The sequence below is a fragment of the Dasypus novemcinctus genome, chromosome 3, assembly GCF_030445035.2.
Source record: "Dasypus novemcinctus isolate mDasNov1 chromosome 3, mDasNov1.1.hap2, whole genome shotgun sequence".
NCBI lineage: Eukaryota > Metazoa > Chordata > Mammalia > Cingulata > Dasypodidae > Dasypus > Dasypus novemcinctus.
The window spans coordinates 42602092-42620067 of NC_080675.1; the positions used below are offsets into that span (position 1 = coordinate 42602092).

General features: G+C 49.6%; 1 protein-coding gene across 7 annotated transcripts in view; it reads left to right on the plus strand.

The window, feature by feature from the left end:
* The window catches only part of TMEM229B (transmembrane protein 229B), a 43388-nt gene that overhangs the window by 21255 nt on the left and 4157 nt on the right, over window positions 1-17976 (plus strand). For 4 of the 7 annotated variants that reach the window (XM_071213857.1, XM_012519187.4, XM_058293234.1 and 1 more), the window contains exon 2: window positions 9950-10130. The exons of the other annotated variants lie outside the window; for them this stretch is intronic. The gene's annotated coding sequence lies outside the window, so the exon portion shown is untranslated. The remainder of the gene's footprint in view (window positions 1-9949; window positions 10131-17976) is intronic. 7 annotated transcript variants of the gene reach the window in all.

A 17976-nucleotide genomic window follows, 5' to 3' on the forward strand; every position in this document is an offset into this window, starting at 1 on the left:
TATTTATTAAGATTTATTTATTTATTTATGTATGTATGTATTTCTCTCCCCTCCCCCTCCAGTTGTCTGTTCTCTGTGTCTATTTGCTGCGTCTTCTTTGTCCGCTTCTGTTGTTGTCAGCGGCGCGGGAATCTGTGTTTCTTTTTGTTGCGTCATCTTGTTGTGTCAGCTCAGCTCTCTGTGTGTGCGGCGCCATTCCTGGGCAGGCAGCACTTTCTTTCGCGCTGGACGGCTCTCCTTATGGTGCGCACTCCTTGTGCGTGGGGCTCCCCTACGCGGGGTCACCCCTGCGTGGCAGGGCACTCCTTGTGCGCATCAGCACTGCGCATGGGCCCGCTGCACACGGGTCAAGGAGGCCCGGGGTTTGAACTGTGGACCTCCCATGTGGTAGACAGACACCCTGACCACTGGGCCAAGTCCACCACCGGATTTGTTCTTAGAAAATGTCTTTTCTGTCATTTCTGGGGTCTTGGAGGAGGCAGGATGGCATGCCCTTGGCTTGCCATCTTGCTACAATCTTTCCATCAATTTTTTTTCTATGCATATGCACGTGTGTTATTCTTTATCATGCATACATACATAGATACGTATGCTGTCATATGCATCAGCTCACCTGTGAGCCTGGCCTTGGGTAGGACTTGCCACCCAGCCTGAGTTACCGGATATTGTCTCATCTCCGTGCAGGCCTGCGAAGTGATGAGTTCTTTTCCCGGCCTTGCACAGGCTGATTTGAGGCTGTCCTAATGAATGTAAAGGATCCTGTTTCCTTTGTCAAAAGGAATGTTAATTATTTTCAGCAGTCTAATTACGTGGCTAATGAGAGGCAGACTGAGATAATATTCCCTGTAATTACTCTTGTGTAAGTGCTGTTTGGGGCCATATTTTGAGCTGTTTGTGAGACTCTGTGCTTTGTAGATGGAGCTGTCCACGGAGAGGCAGAGGGTGGGGCTGAGATTGCTGGGGCTAAAGGCTCTTGGGGCAAGTGTCTGGGGTGGTTGGGGTCAGTGCCCAGCCAAGTTTATGCCGGCCTTTCCCCTGGACCATTACTTGAAGTAAAGAGACAGATCAGATTAAGTCAGGGATAGAGCACAGAGCAAGTGCTGCAGAACGACTCTCCTTCCGCAGTCTTTCCCCCAGTGCAGCCGCCCCTTCCGGCTCCTCCTGGCTGGGATCCTCACTCGTGGAAGACTGGTATCCTGCCTTTTCCCATTCCATAAATGGATATTGAGTCCCCACTGTATGTCTTTTTTTTTAAAAAAGATTTATTTTTTATTCACTTCTCTCTTTCCTCCTGCCCCATTGTCTGCTCTCTGTGTCCGTTCGCTGTATGTTCTTCTGTGTCTGCTTGCATTCTTGTCAGGCGGCACTGGGAATCTGTGTCTCTTTTTGTTGCATCATCTTGCTGTGTCAGCTCTCTGTGTGTGCGGCACCACTCCTGGGCAGGCTGCTCTTTTTTCACACGGGGCGGCTCTCCTTGAGGGGCACACTCTTTGTGCATGGGCCTCCCCTACGTGGGGGAAACCCCTGCATGGCACGGCACTCCTTGCACGCATCAGCACTGCGCTTGGGCCAGCTCACCACATGGGTCACGAGGCCCTGGGTTTGAACCCTCGACCTCCCATGTGGTAGGTGGACAGTCTGTCAGTTGAGCCAAATCCGCTTCTCCAGATGTCTTTCTAAAACAATTTTGACAATTCTCCAACCCTCTTTGCAGGAAAACTGCCACATGCCTATGTTTTGACCCCTACCACCTTCCCAGGTTTATCTTCTGTGCCTCGGTCTTCCTGTGGTTCTGCTGTGGTATCTTTCTAGAATTGGGCCTGGCTGAGCAGGTTCTAAGAAGGGAGTGCTGCCAAGTCCCTTGGTGCATCTGAGCAGGCTGTAAGGGGTGACTCACCTGAGAGTCCCTGCCATGAGAAGCTATTTTCGACTGTAGGTAAATTGCCATAGGTAAATCAAGTGCCCCTAGTTCCTGTCCACACGTTCCCATCTCATGAGTGATGTAGGAGAAACAAGCACTGGTAGAGGCCTTGACCCTTCCACTTTCTAGCTGTGGCCTTAAGCAAGTCGTTTAACCTCTTTAAGCTTCTCTTGCTTCTTGAGTAAATTGGGGTTGATGACTGCCTTATTTGGGGAGGGGACTGAGGAGACAACCACTTGAAAGCTGCTGGACACATAGAAGGCGCTCAATAAATAGCTTAGAGGTTTTAAACACTCCAAGCATCACCCTTAGTATAAGTTCTAGCCAGAGATCCAGGGGCTGACCTCATTCTCCAATAGCCGGGGCCATCTCCTGGCCTCTTGGCTCTAAGTCACTCCTCAGATAGTCAGTAGTACCTTTCCTGGAATAAGGGTTAATTTTCTCCCTCTCACATCTGAGGGAGAGAAGGAGGGCAGAGGTATCTGTTAAGAAGGAAAAAATTTGCAAGAGCAAGGAAGCACAGTCCAGCTTTAGGCCTATGTACTGGGCAGCCTTCTGGGCACCCCTTGATAAGCTCTAGAGCAGTGTTACCCATAGAACTTTCTGTGATGATTTGCACTGTTCAGTGTTGTACACACTAGCCACATGTAGCCATTGAGCACCTGATATGTACCTAGTGCAACTGAGGGGCTGCATTTTTACTTTGAGTTTTAAATTTAAATTTAAATAGCCACATGTAGCTAGTGGCTATCAAATTGGTTAGTTCTGGAGTTTGTAGAAAAAGTAATCTATTTGTGTACTACCTGTTCTTTTTTATTATTATTTTAATTAGAGACATGGGTTTACAGAAGAATCATGATAAAATAGGGGGTTTCCCTATACCACCCTATTATTAACATCTTGCATTAGTGCGGTTCATTGTTTCAATTGATGATGGTGTATGTTATAATTGTACTATTAACTATAGTCCTTGGCCTGTCTTGTGCCTTGTCTCCAGGCCCCTGTGCTCATGCCTCCTGTTTGAGGAAAATAATCAAGGAATGTTAGATTGTTGGCAAAGGTCAGGCCCATCATCCCTGGCCAGTCATTCTCTCTACCTGTCAAGGGGAAGTGACAAAGTCTGGGCAGTTACTGGAAGGAAGATTTGGAGCCCACAGGGTCCTCGCTATTCTGCTGAGCTTGTTCCTCCTTACTAGGAGGCTGACCTTTCTTATTCTCAGTTCTTTCTCTCCTGCCAGGGACAGAACCATTGGTTTTTACAGCAGCAGAGACGGGCAGGATGTGTTCAGATGTGTGATCCTGGTACAATCTAGTTGTCTTCCAGGTAGGGGGTAATCACTCATGTTAGTCAGGCTTTTTTTTTTTTTTTTCAAGATTTATTTTATTTATTTATTCCCCTCCCTGGTTGTTTTGTGCTCGCTGTCTGCTCTCTGTGTCCATTCGTTGTGTACTCACTGTTTCTGCTTGTCGTTTCATCTTATCTTCTCTTTAGGAGGCACCGGGAACTGATCCTGGGACCTCCAATGTGGGAAAGAGGCTCTCAATTGCTTGAGCTATCTCTGCTCCCTGGTTTGTTGTGCCTCTCACTGTCTCTTCTCTTTGTCTCTTTTGTTGTGCCAACTCTTCATGCGGGTCAGCTTTGCTTTACCAGGAGGCCCCAGGAAACGAGCCCAGGATCTCCCATATAGTAGACGGGAGCCCAGCTGAACCACATCGCTAACCAGTCAGGGTTTTCTTGGTTCCAAGTGACAGAAAACCCAACAAACTGACTTAAATAAAAAGAGATTTTACTTGCTCATTGTTTTAGCAATTGCTAAAGGCTGTTGAAAGCAATATATCAAATAGGTAGGCTTTTACAATGGGGATTTATTAGGTAGCAAGCTTACAGTTCTGAAGCTGTGAAAATGTCCAAATCAAGACATCAGGTGATGCTCTCTCCCCGAAGACTGAGTGCAGTGATCCTGGACTTCTCTGTCATTTGGGAAGGCACATGCAGCACCTCACTTCTCCTCCAGGTCTCATCACTTTCAGCTTCCTCCTTCTGAACTCCTGTGCCTTTCTCTCTCTGCATCTCTCTCTGTATTTACCCCAGTTATAAAGGACTCCAGTAAGAGAATTAAGATCCACCCTGGACTATGCCTTACTGAAGTAATCTAATCAAAAGGCCCTTACCTGTATCTAAGTTAAAAAGTTCCACCTACAATAGATTTACACCTACAGGAATGGATTAGCTCTAATGACATGATTTTCTTGGGTCCATCCAGCATCAAACCATCACACTCATGAAACTGAAAAGGCTTGTTTAGAGGTAGTATGCTGGGGTATGGTAAAATTTCTTCAATTCTTTAGTTCACAAGTAGGTAGAAATTCCAGGCTATCAGTCAGAGGATTTCACTTTCTCTTCATTCATTAATAAATGCATTGTCAAACAACAGCTGAATAGGACTCGCACAGTTTTTAGGCTCTGCCTGCAAAAGGAATCTTGAGCTGACTTGCCATATTCACTTTGCCCTGGCTGAGCTGGCACTGTAGGGACTACTGGGTGACTTTTGCAATAAGGGCCAGAGGGTGTCTGCTTTACTCTACCTGGGGCAGAAACTGGGGCTCTGTGATAATATCCAATTATCACTTTCCCTGGACTTATTTGGGGTGCAAAGGGACAAATCTCTCTCTATTTTAATTACAGAGACAGTCATCAAAGGAACAAGTAAGCAGATTCCTAGACAAAGGTGTTGTATGTGCTACTTCCTCACTGCAGGTGTGTAGTCTATCATTTTGGACATAGGTTGGCAGTTACCTTGATTGAGAATAGCAGGCAATGAATAACAGGATTCATTGTGTGTATCCCATTTGCTTCCCCTTAGAGGGAAAACTCATTTCTTGACAGTGCCAGGGGCCTCCAAGCCCCATGTAGGGGGTTTCCTAAGGAGCGTCCCTAACAGCTGGATCCAGGGTTGCTAAGTTTGTTCCTTCCTCAGGGCCTCTTCACTAACCATTCCCTCTGCTGGAATGCCTTTCCCAAAGCACTTGTCCTGGCTTCCTGTCATCTTCCTGATCTATGTCCAAATGCTACTTCCTTAGAGAAGACTCACCCTCCAGTGCCCAGTTTCTTTCTGCTCCCCACAATACCTTCCCTTCTTCATGACATAGTATCAGAAATTACAGTATGCTTTGGCTTGTTTACTTATTGTCCATCTCCCTCACCAGCCTGTGAGCTCTATGGGGGCAGGAGCATGGTTTTTTTTTTGCACCTAGTACAATGCCTGGCCTTCCATGGATACTCAATAAATATTTGCTGACTTCTGGAATTCAACACCTCAGATAAATAAACCAGCTTGTATGGGACTTCTTGGACCAAGTTGCCTGGAATGGCTGGACTGCAGGGCCTTGGGGATCACACTGTTGGAGTGCTCCAGGCTTGTCCTCTGAAAAGACCCACTGGACTTCTTTCTGCCTCCACTGGTGAGACAACGAAGGGGTAGTGTCCCTGCCACTTCTGAAGGCATGGTGAGGCAGGGGAACCTGTGTGACCCCCAAAGGACTTGGCCAGTAATTGGGGGGAACCTGGATAAATTCCCAGTCATCCTGTTAAAGTGGTGAGGCGGCTGCCAGTTCCTTTACAGCTGACAGGAGGCGCCTCGGTGGTCTCATGTGATGAGGATTCCAGGGCTCCTCGGCTGCCGCCTGATGGGATCTGCATGGGGGATTATTGATGTTGGGGAGGTGTGGCAGCTCTTTACAGTAACACATGCCTCGCTCTGGGATGGCAGCCAGGCAGCTAATTAGAGAGCCCAGCAGCTGTCCAGCCTTTCAGACGGTGAGCAGCAGCAACGCAGTGCCAGGGGGTGGGATGGGAGAGAGAGGAAAGGGGGATGGGGTGAGAGACCACCCTCCGAGGGGCAGGGGACATTCAGAGTGGGGCCTTGGGAGGGGCATTTAAGGCTAGAGTGGGCTAGCTGGAGAGGAGGAAGGTGGGAGAGGAAGGTGACAGGCAAGGTGGCCTCTAGGTGGGACAGAAGAAAGGGTGGCAAGATGTCCCACAGGTAGAAAAATCCAGATTCCAAGCACAGAGGCCAGCACTGAGTGGCTTGGCGAGGCCATGTAAGTAGAGTGGCAACTCATCTTCCATCTCCACCCATTTTCTCCATGCCAGTCAGGCCTCAATAGACAAGGCCTCCTTGCTTCCCAAGGAAACTAACCAGGCACAGCCTCTCACCTGGGAAAATTCGGAATACCAATTGCATTTGTAGCTGAGTATAGTAGCTCTTTGATTTGGGAATTTACCAAATCTACTTGTGTTCAGAGCTCGTCTTATGACAGGATAAGTAGAGGCAGTTGTTTCTGGATCACATGGGAAAAACTGGGGGACTTTGAGTAATGAGAGAGCCCCCCAGGGGGTCTTTGGAGCATTTTCTTTCTCTTTTATGGGCATCTGGGTGGGGGTCAAGGAAGAGAAGAGAGGGAGTGAAAAGGGGATTGTTCGCCTAAACCCTGCCTGATTCCAGTCTTAGGCTCCATGGAGATGGAGAGGAGGAATTTTGGTTTTAGATTTTGGTCAGAGAAGTAGAGACTCAATCCTGCAAGCCCAGCTTACCCTAAAGAAGTGCAGGGGAGGAGAGTGAATGATACAGAGGGAATTTCTTGCTAGCCACTGCTGGTTAAACCTCACTGGGAAATGAATCCTATGTGCGTGAAACTGCGTGTGCCTTTTGAAAGTTTAAGCACTTTGTAGAAATAACAGTATAGTTGTTCTCTTACCTGAACCCAAGTTTGGCCCCTTGCCCATGAAGGAGCTCCTGCGGTGTCTCAGGGATGCTGGGATGATGTGTTCCTGCCCCAGTCCTCCTCGTGTGATAATGGACATGTCATCTGCAGTGACCAGACCCAATCCACCCCCCGTCCATCCCCGTTTTCACCTCCTCGTTCATGTGCTGTCTCTTGGAGGTTGGAGAAGGGAATGAGAGTACTGTCCTTTCTTCTCTCCTCTGCAGACAGCCCCACCCATTGTAAACCACCATTTCTGGTACTTTATGGGAGAGCCCTTCCTTGATGGTGGCCTAAAAATTAGAGAAGAACTCCTGACCTTACTCTTTTTTGGTTAACAACAGTCAATGATGTAATCACCCAGGAATTTAACGGGACCCTTTTCCACCTTGTCCATCCACCCAACAGAAATTCCATGACCTCAATGAATTCATAGTGTGGTGGGGGCAGACATAAATAATGTTAAGATGGGACCCCATGTTTCAGTAGGAGGATGTTCCAAGTCCTGTGTGTCCATCAGTGAGGGGCAAACTGTGAAAGTGTCACAAAGGAGTGAGGGTCTAGAACAGGGGTTCTTAATAAGGGGTCCGTGAGCTTGAATTGAAATTCTGAAAAAAACGAAACAAAACATTCTTGTGGGGACGTGTTGGCACGGGTATGATATATTTATTAAATAATACATAGAATGTGTGGACTTGGTAAGGGGTCCATGGTTTTCACCTGACTGGCAAAGGGGTCCGTGGACTATGTAGATTACAGTGAGTGGAAGACACGGGCATGCAGAGGTGAGCCTGAAGAATGCGGGTTAGCTCAGCAGCAGTGAGGAGACCTGCTGGGGTGGGGCTGGGGGAATGACCTGGAGGACCAGGAATTGAATCTGCAGATTTGGCTCAATCTAAACGCGCAGTGTTTTCATCCCTAAAATGGGAGTGATAATTCCTGCCCTCCCTGCCTCACAAGAGACCTGGGAGAATCACGAGAGAGGGTATGCCCATGTTAGTTGTTCTAAGGGCTCTTCACACATTCATATGCCCCCAAAACCTCTGCCCAGCATCAGGTCCTACAGTCCACAGAGGAGCCTCATGTTCCCTGTGGGCTGGGACCTGCTCTTGGGGGCCAGGGCATGCCTGAGGAGCCTTGAGCACTAGGAGGCAGAGGTGGGAGTGGGCTGTCGTGGGGGGAAAGCCTGCAGAGCAGGGCGCAGGTGGTGTCCAGGGAGAGGCTGGCCGAGGAAGGACCCTGTTCCGACTGCTGTGGCTTCACCTGCCCGGACGGTAGTTCAGGCAGGGGTGAGCTTCCAGGGCCACCTGTAGCTGCTGGCAGGCTGTGCTGGCAGGATGTGGTCTTTGCTTTCTGATTCTGTTTTGGTTTTCACTTGGGCTGTTGAAGTGGCTTGCTTAGGGCCTGGGCAAGGGGAAGCACCCGTGGATGGGATTTGACTCCATGGGCCCAGGGCCATGGTGCTGGTGCTGCTGGTGGTGGCAGCGGGTGGTGGCGGGCAGGTCCCATTAAGGCCCTGTCCTCCAGCTGATAGGTACATACCAGGGTGACCCCCGCCTGTCATCAGGCTGACCGGGCCTGAGGCAGGGCTGCCCCCTGATCCTCGTGGGGCAGGCAGCATGGAGATGGAGGAGGATGGACAGGTTGGGGAGCAGTGGTGGCTCCTGTTTGTGGAGGAGCTGGGGAGGGACAGAAGCCAGGCAGAGCTCCACAGCCCACTGCACTTCACACCCACCACCCTTCATGCCTTTCAGTGCAGAGGCTCTGGGGAGACTTGGGCCGGCACCCAGCTCGCAGAGCCAGGCCGCCCCCCAGCCCCCCACCTCTCACAAGCACTCATGCGCACAGTGCATTTGGCTCTCTGGACCCTGCCCTTTCACTTCTCCTCGGCTCCCCTGGTGCCTCACAAGCCTTAGGAAGCAATGGTCTGAGTTTCCCCTGCTCAGAGTGCCTGGGGCAGGGAGAGGGAGGACGGCAGAGGTGGGTGTTGGCACAGGGCCATCCATGGAGGGGCGGGTGCCAGCTTCCACCCCCAGCCACATACTGCTCTCAGTTTTGGAGTGGCTGGTCTGTCCTTTCACAGAGCCCTGCAGGGCCTCAGCTCTATCCTTGCCCATGTGCAGATGGTGCATTTCGAGGAAGCTTCAGCACCTTCATATTAAAATAAAAAATGTTGGAATCACCATCGATGGTGAAGGCTTAAGGATATTATTAAACATGTGTATGTGGCAAAGGACATTATAAAGTAAGATTTTTTTTCAAGATTTATTTTTATTTATTTCTCTCCCTTTCCCCCTGTTGTCTGTTCTTTGTGTCCATTCGTTGTGTGTTCTTCTGTGTCTGATTGCATTCTTGTCATGCGGGACTGGGAAACTGTGTCGCTTTTTTTGTTGTTGTTGTGTTATCTTGCTGCGCCAGCTCTCTGTATGTGCGGTGCCACTCCTGGGCAGGCTGTGGTTTTTTTGTGTGGGGCAGCTCTCCCTGTGGGGCACACTCCTTGTGCATGGCGCACCCCTACGTGGGTGACACCCATGCGTGGCACATCACTCCTTGCGCGTATCAGCACTGCGCATGAGCCAGCTCACCACACGGGTCCGGAGGCCCTGGGTATAGAACCCTGGGCCCCCCATATGGTAGGCGAACGCTCTATCAGTTGAGCCACAACCGTTACCCTAAACTAAGGTTTATATAAGCTTGTAGCCAGTTATCCATGCTAATAGGATATTATTAACAACAATAATAGTAATGAAATAAAATCAGTAAGAATTAGAGTGATGGGGTTGGGCTGGAGGGTTAAGGTCACACCATGATGTTGCTTGTTTTTCTGTGTGCGGTTGTACTCGATTCCCAAAGTGGTAAAACAAATGTCATGTGTTCTCTGATGTCTGTGAGGTTCTTGACCGCCCTTGAGAACAGATGCAGTGACTACAGGGTGAAGGTGAGAGTGTTATTTGAGAATGGAGCTGGATTTGGAAGTAATACCCTCCTCACATTGACAAGTGTGCACACATGCATTTGTGGCACCAGACACCACTTGTGATATGCCCAGGAGCCATCCCAGGCGCTCACTGCTGGATTAACCAGACCATAAACAGGACGGCAGAGAGGAGCGGGCAGGCAAAGGCCCAGGCGGCTGGGGACAATGAGCGCTGGTGCTGAGCCCGGGCCCTGGCTGTGTTGTCTTGCTTCTGTCTCTCTGGCGGGCCTGGTGGCTCTCAGCTGGGGGCAGTTTAGGTTAATGGAGGCCTCCTCTTTTATTCCCAGGCACTCATGGAAGCTGCCGGCCCACCTGCCAAGGATCAGCTGAGCCCTGGGGCTGATACTGGCCCACACTGCTGAGGATGGCACTGAGGCCCAGCCTGGCACCAGGACCAGGTTAACCCAGGACACTCCTGGACAGGGATCCTGATGTCCGTTCTGAGCTGCTCACTCAAGGGTGTCATAAGTGAGTAGGTTATGTCACCCAGGGGATCACTGGCCCCTCTTCCCGTGGCTGGTGCCTCACGCAGCATGGGCATGGGGCTGGCGGTTCTAGTTCTGAGCCTGCTTCCGGTCCACAGGGCCTGGGGGTACAGTTTTGGAATGGAGGGGGGGGAATGTCCAGCAATCTCAGGCCATGCTGCATGTTGGAACCACCTTACAACTTACACGGCCTCCAAAAGTGGGGTGGGACCCAGACTGATGGGCATAAGTGCAGTGAGACACCTGGCACACAGGTGACGACATCTTCCCAAATCCTCTTTCTGATCAGCAGGCTCACAGATCCCTGGGCCTCCAGCCTGCACATCCCTGCAGTGGGATGCACCTCACCCAGGGATTCTGGACTCTGCCCTGATACCATGAGTGGTTCAGGTGGTGCTGGCCCAGAAGGCCTTGGGAAGAGCATCCAGGGCACTGGAAGGTGGGGTTTGTAGAACTTCAGCCACCATGAAATTGGCCCTCGGGGGTCAGGAGGAGCACGTCCTCTGCTGTTGTCACCGCATTTCAGCAGTGTCTCCTCTTCAGTCAAGAGGGTGAGAGGCCTCACATGGCCTTTCTCTCCAGCTTTGGCCTCTGGTGTTTCCTTGATGATGCTTTTTAAAAATGACAGTTGGATGCTTTCCCAAGCCCCAGAGGCCTGTCTCGCCTGAAGGCTGTTATGTCTGGGGGAGCAGACAGTCCAGCTGTGGGATTGGGGAGCAGCAGGAAGGGGGTTCCCCTGCAAGGCAGGTTAGAGGATCTATGGCTTTCTCAGTCCCAGCTGGGTAAAGTTTTAGGAGCCGATGGGCTGGTACACTGGAGTCCTGAGCCTTAGATTCCACACAGGAGTTTGCAGGGAGGGGAGAAATGGTAAACAGGTATTTCTCAGCTTTAGTGAAAACTTGACTCTACTCCCCCTTGTGAGTTTAAAATCAAGGGCCAAAATCTGTTTCTCATTCAGCCTGGGCTTGCAAAATCCGTTATTGGGGGGTCTTCAGGCAGTGTGTTCTTGAGTTATGTAGCCCGGATGGTGCGTGAGACTGGACAGTGGGGGTGTGGCAGGGGATGGGCAGATGTCCTTGGAGTCCACTGTGGGAACATGGTGACTCAGGCAGGAGAAGTCTTCCCCACTTTATACGGAGCTCCCCAGCACAATCTACATCAGCCATAAAACAGTTGTTCCTTTGTATTCAGTGTTTCACTTCTGAAATTATTCATTAAGAACTCCTTCATTAGGAAATAGTCTCAAAGAAGACAAAGGCTGAATTCTTTTGTTGCAGGCATAAAAGATGTTTCTTATGCTGTCATTTGTAATAGCAGAAATGGGAAACAATTATTCTTCCATTGTTGAACATCTAGATTAAGTAAATTACAATTTTTCACTTGGTGGAGTACTATACAGCCATTAAAACAATGAACTATATAACAACTTGGAAAAATGGTCGTGATATAATAAGTGAAAATGTTAGGTTACAGAATAAATGCAATAAGGGAACTTGGAAAATATACGTAGGAGAAAAGATTGCAAGGGGAAATGATAATAGTCATTAATCTGGTGGAATTTTGAACACCTTTTCTAGAATAAATGCAATAAGGGAACTTGGAAAATATACGTAGGAGAAAAGATTGCGAGGGGAAATGATAATAGTCATTAATCTGGTGGAATTTTGAATACCTTTTCTATGTTACATGGATTTACTTCTTTTAAAACTAAACTAATCTGGAAGAATACACAATACACCATTAATAGTAATTTTCTCCAAGAAATGGAATTATGGGGACTTTTGCTTTCTAAATCATTCCTTTCTGTAATGTTTAAATTTCAGCTGTGAGCACATTACTTTTGTAATCAGGGAAAAAGATATTTTTAAATGCTAAAGTTGAAAATATAAAAAGGCAGTACCCCCCAAGAAAGAGGAGGGGAGGAAGGCCAAGTCAGCCAGCTGTATACACCTGCCTTCAGCTGTGCTGAAGGGCCTGGGCCTCTTTGCCCCCACCCACCCCGCCCTCCCTCTTTCTTAGGTATCATTACCAGACAAATAGGAAAATATCAGATCGTGATTACTATGAAGAAAATAAAAGGGGATGACCTGAGTGAAAGGGGGGTTCTTTTGGATTTTTGGATGGGGGGATGAGAGAAGGTCTCTGAGAGGTGACAGCTGAGCTGAGTCCTGAGCAACGAGTATTCCAGGAAATGCAGGGTGCCCAGGCTATGGGCCCCACCTCCAGAGTCCTTTGCTTCCTGAGCCTTGGTGGACCTCGGTTTCAGGGCTGACTCCATTCCCCAAGCCCACTGGCTCAGCTGGGCTTTGCCTAGTGTCCAAGATACCCCTGCCCCTGCCCCTGCCCCAGAGTCTCCCCTGCCTGTCACCATGTGTGGAATGGTTACTTCTGACCTCTGGCTGCCACTGCTTTGGGCACATGGCTCCTCTGGGCAGCCTGCACGCTGGCCACTGCTCTTGGCTGGCATTTCCGTGGCAGGGCTGGACCATCCGAGATCCCTAGCAGCACTGGGAGGGGGCTGGGAGTCAGGAAGGCTCTGGGTGAATTGTGTCCTGGAGGGCGAGGTGGTCTCTGACTGGTACATGCCTTGAGGTGCTTCCTGAGGGTGAGCTTTGGCCCTGGAGGACCTCCTGCAGATCCTGCCTGAACTTGGCCTGGGTGATAGGCTGGGAGCCTTCAGGAGCTCTGACGTTCTGATCTGAACTTCACTGAGCATCCACCTGGAAATTCCCATCCTCCTTGCCTCCTGTCATCTCTCCAGTCTTTTGAAAGCAGAAACTCAGAAAACGGTAGCGCCCCCAGAGGAGCCTGTGGTCAGCCTCAGGGGCAGTGCAGTGTGCTGGTTAGGAGTAAAAGCTCTGGAGCCGGCCTTACTAGTTTTGAATCTCAGCTCTGCCATTTTTAGTTCTAAGAACTTAGGCTAATTATTTAGCCTAACGACCTCACTTTCCCCATCTGTAAAATGGACTCAATAGTAATAGGTCCTCCTTATAAGGTGGCTGTGAGCGTTCTCTGGGTTAATACATGTAAAACTGTGAGAAAAGTGCGTGGTTATGATGATTATTGTGACTTTGGGGGGTGGAGGGAGGACCGCTCCAAGGGGCTTTTCCTGGGGAATGCCCACAGCAAAAGAGGGTGGGACCCTGTGGCACAGTTGTTTCCTCCTCTTGCTTCCCTTCTGACTCTGAAGCAAGCCCCTGGTTTGTTTTCCCTCCCCTGACTTGGTGGCCACAGGGACATTCAGGATGGTTTCAGAACATGCGTTTTGCACCCAGATGTACAACAATCACCCTCCCCTTGTTGACTCCACTCCCTTTCAGCTCGGAGCCTAGCAGAGAACTGGGCTGAGGTCTTTGACGCTGTCCCCCTGTGACCTAGTCCTCAGGGGCCTCCTCTTAGAAGGACTGTGCATCTCCCCAGAGCGTGGCCCTATCGTGACTTGGTGGCTGGGGGTGAGGAAGGAAACACAGGAAATGAATAGGATGAAAGAGCAAGACCTGCCCAGCCCGGCTGTGTGGGAGGGGAATCCCAGTTTTCTACCAAGATGCTTGTCTGTTAGGACAAAACCTCCCAGAGTCCCAGCAACCTTAGCTTCCTGAAATGAGATGGGAATTTTTTGCAAAACCAACAGCTTGCTCTTCCCTCCATGTGGACTCGAAGTATATCCAGTGAGATACTCCTGGAGAGCAGGACTCTGGAAGCCAACCCCTCCCCCCACCACCTGTCCCCTAGGAGCAGCAGTTCTCCCCACTGGCAAGTCACCTGGAGTGCTGGCCTGCTGCCTGGACTGTTCTGTTCCCAGGCCCTTTCATCAAGTATGAGGGTTCTTATATATAAATGCTATTCCCCTAAATCCTGCTTGTGAAATCACCCACTGCTCTCCAGACCCTTATCTCCTTTCAGTCTTGCCCATAGTCTGTTCCTCTTTACTTCACCCTGAATTTTCCTTTCCTGATTGTCCTATCTTCATGTCTGTGTCCTCAGGATGGTTGTGTTTGTCACCAGGAGAAAGAGATCAGTGTCTGGGGGGCTGCTAGTTCTTTCCCAGGGCTCTGATCCCAGGACCAAGCAAGGATGTATCAGAAGAGGCCAGGGGTAGAGGGGGCCGGGGGGAGGGGAAGGCCAGGGCAGGAAGTAGGGTTCAGTCAGACCCAGCAGAGATGGGTGAGCCAGTTCTAGCTCTAACTTTAAACACGGTTCCTGTGATGATTAGAAATGGGTTTGGGACAAGCCAATGTTCTGCCTCTAATCTTAGCATATCTTCCACCAAAGCTGAGCTTCCGCCCAGCTGATGATGATTCCTTTTCCCATCCCCGTCCTCTGCCCCCAGCCAGGTCTTTCAATTTCCCCATTCTCCTTGCCCGGACCAGAGGTGTTCTCCAGGCACAGCCCCTCAGGCACGGTCTGACCTGGTCTAGGGGTGCTTCCCCTCCACTTCCCCTTCACCTCTCTGAGTTCATTCTGCTACTCAGAAAAGGAACCTGGGCTGCGGTTAACCCTGTTCTTCCTCCTGCCCCTGTCTTCCTTTGCCATAGGTTCTTCTCTTCCTTTGGGAGCTACTCCTTTAATCTCCCTTCTGCTAATAGGGTTTCGGGATCCAGCTCTTCCAACTCACCTGCTCCAGGGGTCTGGGGCCTCTGAGTTGTTACCATCTGGGAAGCCATTTTTGTCTGTCTCAGAAAGAGGTGATCAGAGGCAAGGTGAGCAGGGTGTTTAAATTAGCAGTAACGTGGGGAGCACTCCTGAGTGATGAAATCCTCTGCAGCTGAATGGCTGCTGCAGCTTAGCACCCCTGAACAGGAAGCTTCTTTCCCCAGAACCTGTGGATTGGGAGGAGCCGAAGATGACGGTACAGAGCAGGTGCCTGGGTGGGTTCTTTCCTTCCCTCCTTGGTGGGGGGCTCAGGATAAAATGAGGGCATGGAAAGCCGTGCCAGAAACGCTCACCCTTTTATTCCACTCATCTTTTGAAGCCTGACCCTCCCCTTTAATTAAAGCTCTCTGTAGCCACTGGGAAGCTGGAAGCTTGTGTTCATTCTTCCTGGCTGAGTTTCTTTTCTCCCACAGGCTCTATGTGGGATTATTGTTTTCACAGGGCTTCTTGGCTCTGTGAGTGGGGTGGAGTACTAACTTGCTTGGCAGGGAGGACTGCTCAGCAGCTGGCGAGGGCAGGGGTAGATGACCCTGCCTCAGGTAGGAGGTGGCACTCAAAGGGGGAGGGGCTGTCCAGAAAGTGACCACTAGTGCCGGTCTTCAGATGAGTCAAGGCAAAGCCAAGTGCTCTCATCACAGAGGAGTGACTCGGGTACAAGATGGCAGTAGGCTCTGGAGTTAGAGGTGTCTGGGATGTCTTCACAGAGAAGGAGGTATGAGCTGGATCTTGAAGGAGACTTGTGGGTTCACGGGAAAGTGGTAGCACATAGAAAGGGCACCTCAGGAAGCAAAAACACCAAAGTAAAGATCCAGAAGATAGGATCTCAGGGAGTGGTGGGGTGTGAAGGGCTTTGCCAGCCATCCCTAGGGGTTTTAGCTTTACTCTGTAGATGCTGAAGATCTACCAAAGTTTTCTAAGTAGGGAGAAGCATCTTTTTTGCTCTTTAGAAGAACAGCTCTCTATGTACTCTTGTAGTGTGATAAGTGAATTGGAAGGGAGCAGGGCAAGGCAGGGAGACCAGCTTAGGAAACTATTAGAGTCATCCAGGAGAGAGATGATAAGGACTTGAACCAGAGCAGTAGCAATGGCAAGAGAGGACTAAAGAAGAAATGGATTTCAAAGATACTTAAGAGATGGAATGGACAGGGTCACCTTGGTGCTTTGCCATGTGATTTGTTTTGGCCAATGGGATGTTAGTGGGCATGGCTTAACCAGAATCTTGAAAAGCACCTGTGCGGTTTGACTTGCTTGGTTTGTGCCTCTGCCTTGCCAAGAAGAACATGCATTGTCCCCTGGGCCCAGGAGGAGGACAAGTGACAGGTGGCACAGAGACACCCCAGCCAAACTGCCCAGCGAAGCACAGGACAGAACCTGCAGACGACCCACAGTTCCATGATCAAGGCCAGGAAAGATCTACCAACCCAAGCCAACCCACAGACATATGAGCTGTAATAGTAAATAGTAGTTGGTTTTTAGAAGCTGTTTTATTGAGATAGATTCACACTCCATACAATCCATCCAGCTTCATCAATGTTGATGGCTTTCAGTATAATCAGAGTAGTGTATTCATCACCACAATCAGTTTTAGAACATTTAATGATAGTTGATTTAAGTTGCTGAGTTTGGGTATGATTTGTTACATAGCAGTAGCTATTGGATTAAGAAATGTCTTCTTTCTTGTATGGAAAGCTTCCTGCGTGCTGGGCACTAGTCCAGGCATTGCAATACTGGGATACAGTGCTGATCCAGGCAGACAAGATCCTTACTCTCAAGGAGCTCCCGTTTGGGGGTGATGTAGTACAGGAAGCAAGAATGACTCCAGCAGGAGCTGATGTGACTCAGTGGTTGAGTACTGGCTTCCCACATACGAGGTCCTGGTACCTAAAAAAAAAAAAAAAAGACTCCAGGGCTTCGGGCTTCCAGTTGGGTGCATGGTGGTGCCATTAACCAGAATGGCGACATAGGAGAAAAACAGTTTGAGAGGGAAGGATAAGTTTGATTTTAGGAAGGAGTTTGAGGTGCCTGTGGGACATTTAGGAGGAAGAGTCCAGAAAGGGGTAGGATATATAGGTGCAGAAACAAAAAGAGGTCTGGCAAGACACTGGAAGTGATCAACATAATATAACAGAAAATAATCTGTACCAGAGAGAGACAGACAAACTAAATGCTGTGGCAGTTCAGAGGAGGGAGAGGACTTCTGGTTAGGGAGATGAAAAAAGATTTTGTTCTGAAGGTAACCTGTAAGCTGGATTTGTACTTGTGGAGGTGAGAGGAGAAGGACATACCAAACAGAATGGACAGGATCAACAAAGGCAAGGAGGTCAGACAGCAAACGCTGGCTGAGAATAAGGCTGGTAAAGTAGATTGGGGCGAGACCATGAAGAGTCTTGGATGGCAGACCAAGGGTGTTGTAGTTTTTCATTAAGAAATGGGGAGCCATTAGGTGTTTTTGAGCAGGGGAGGGACTGTAGGTATGTATGTAGAGGAGACAGGCAATGTTGTGCGGTAAGATGAGCTTTGAAGTAGAAATCAAAGGGTATGATATCCAGTCTCAGCTCTGCCATTTGCTTGCCCTGGGATTTGGGGCAAGTGACTTGCCCTCTCTGAGCCCCACCTGCCTCACCTAAAACACGGAAGTTAACACTACCTGTCCCTCACAGGAGTCTTCCTTTTGTAAGGTCCAATGACAAAAATGGGAATGTGAGTGCTTGGAAGATCACAGAACAATGCCCAAGGGTGGATGTTGTTCTGACTAGGCCTGCTTTAGCTCAGTGGTGAGGGTGGGATTTCCAGACAGGGAGCAGATGAGATGTCATCTCTTTAACTTCTGTCATCTCTCCCACTTGGAGAGGGGCTTGGCCAAGATGTCCACTGGCTGCTGGCGATTCGTATTCTTCTGCCCTGCCTTCCCGTTCTTGATACAACCCCAGACTCTCTCCCCCTCTGCATAAACTGCATGCGACGTTTAGAGAGCACCTGCTTAGTAGAGGCCTCATGCCAAGGCCACAGAACAGAGGATTGTAAGATATCCCTGCCCTCAAGGAGTTCACGGACTAGCTGGGTCATGAAGGCATGTATCTCAAAATAATAAATAGGGTGGTGTTTGATAAAGGGCCAAATGTGTGGGCCAGACTGTCGCTTGTGGGAGGTTAGGAGAAAGCAGAGCCTGTGGGCTG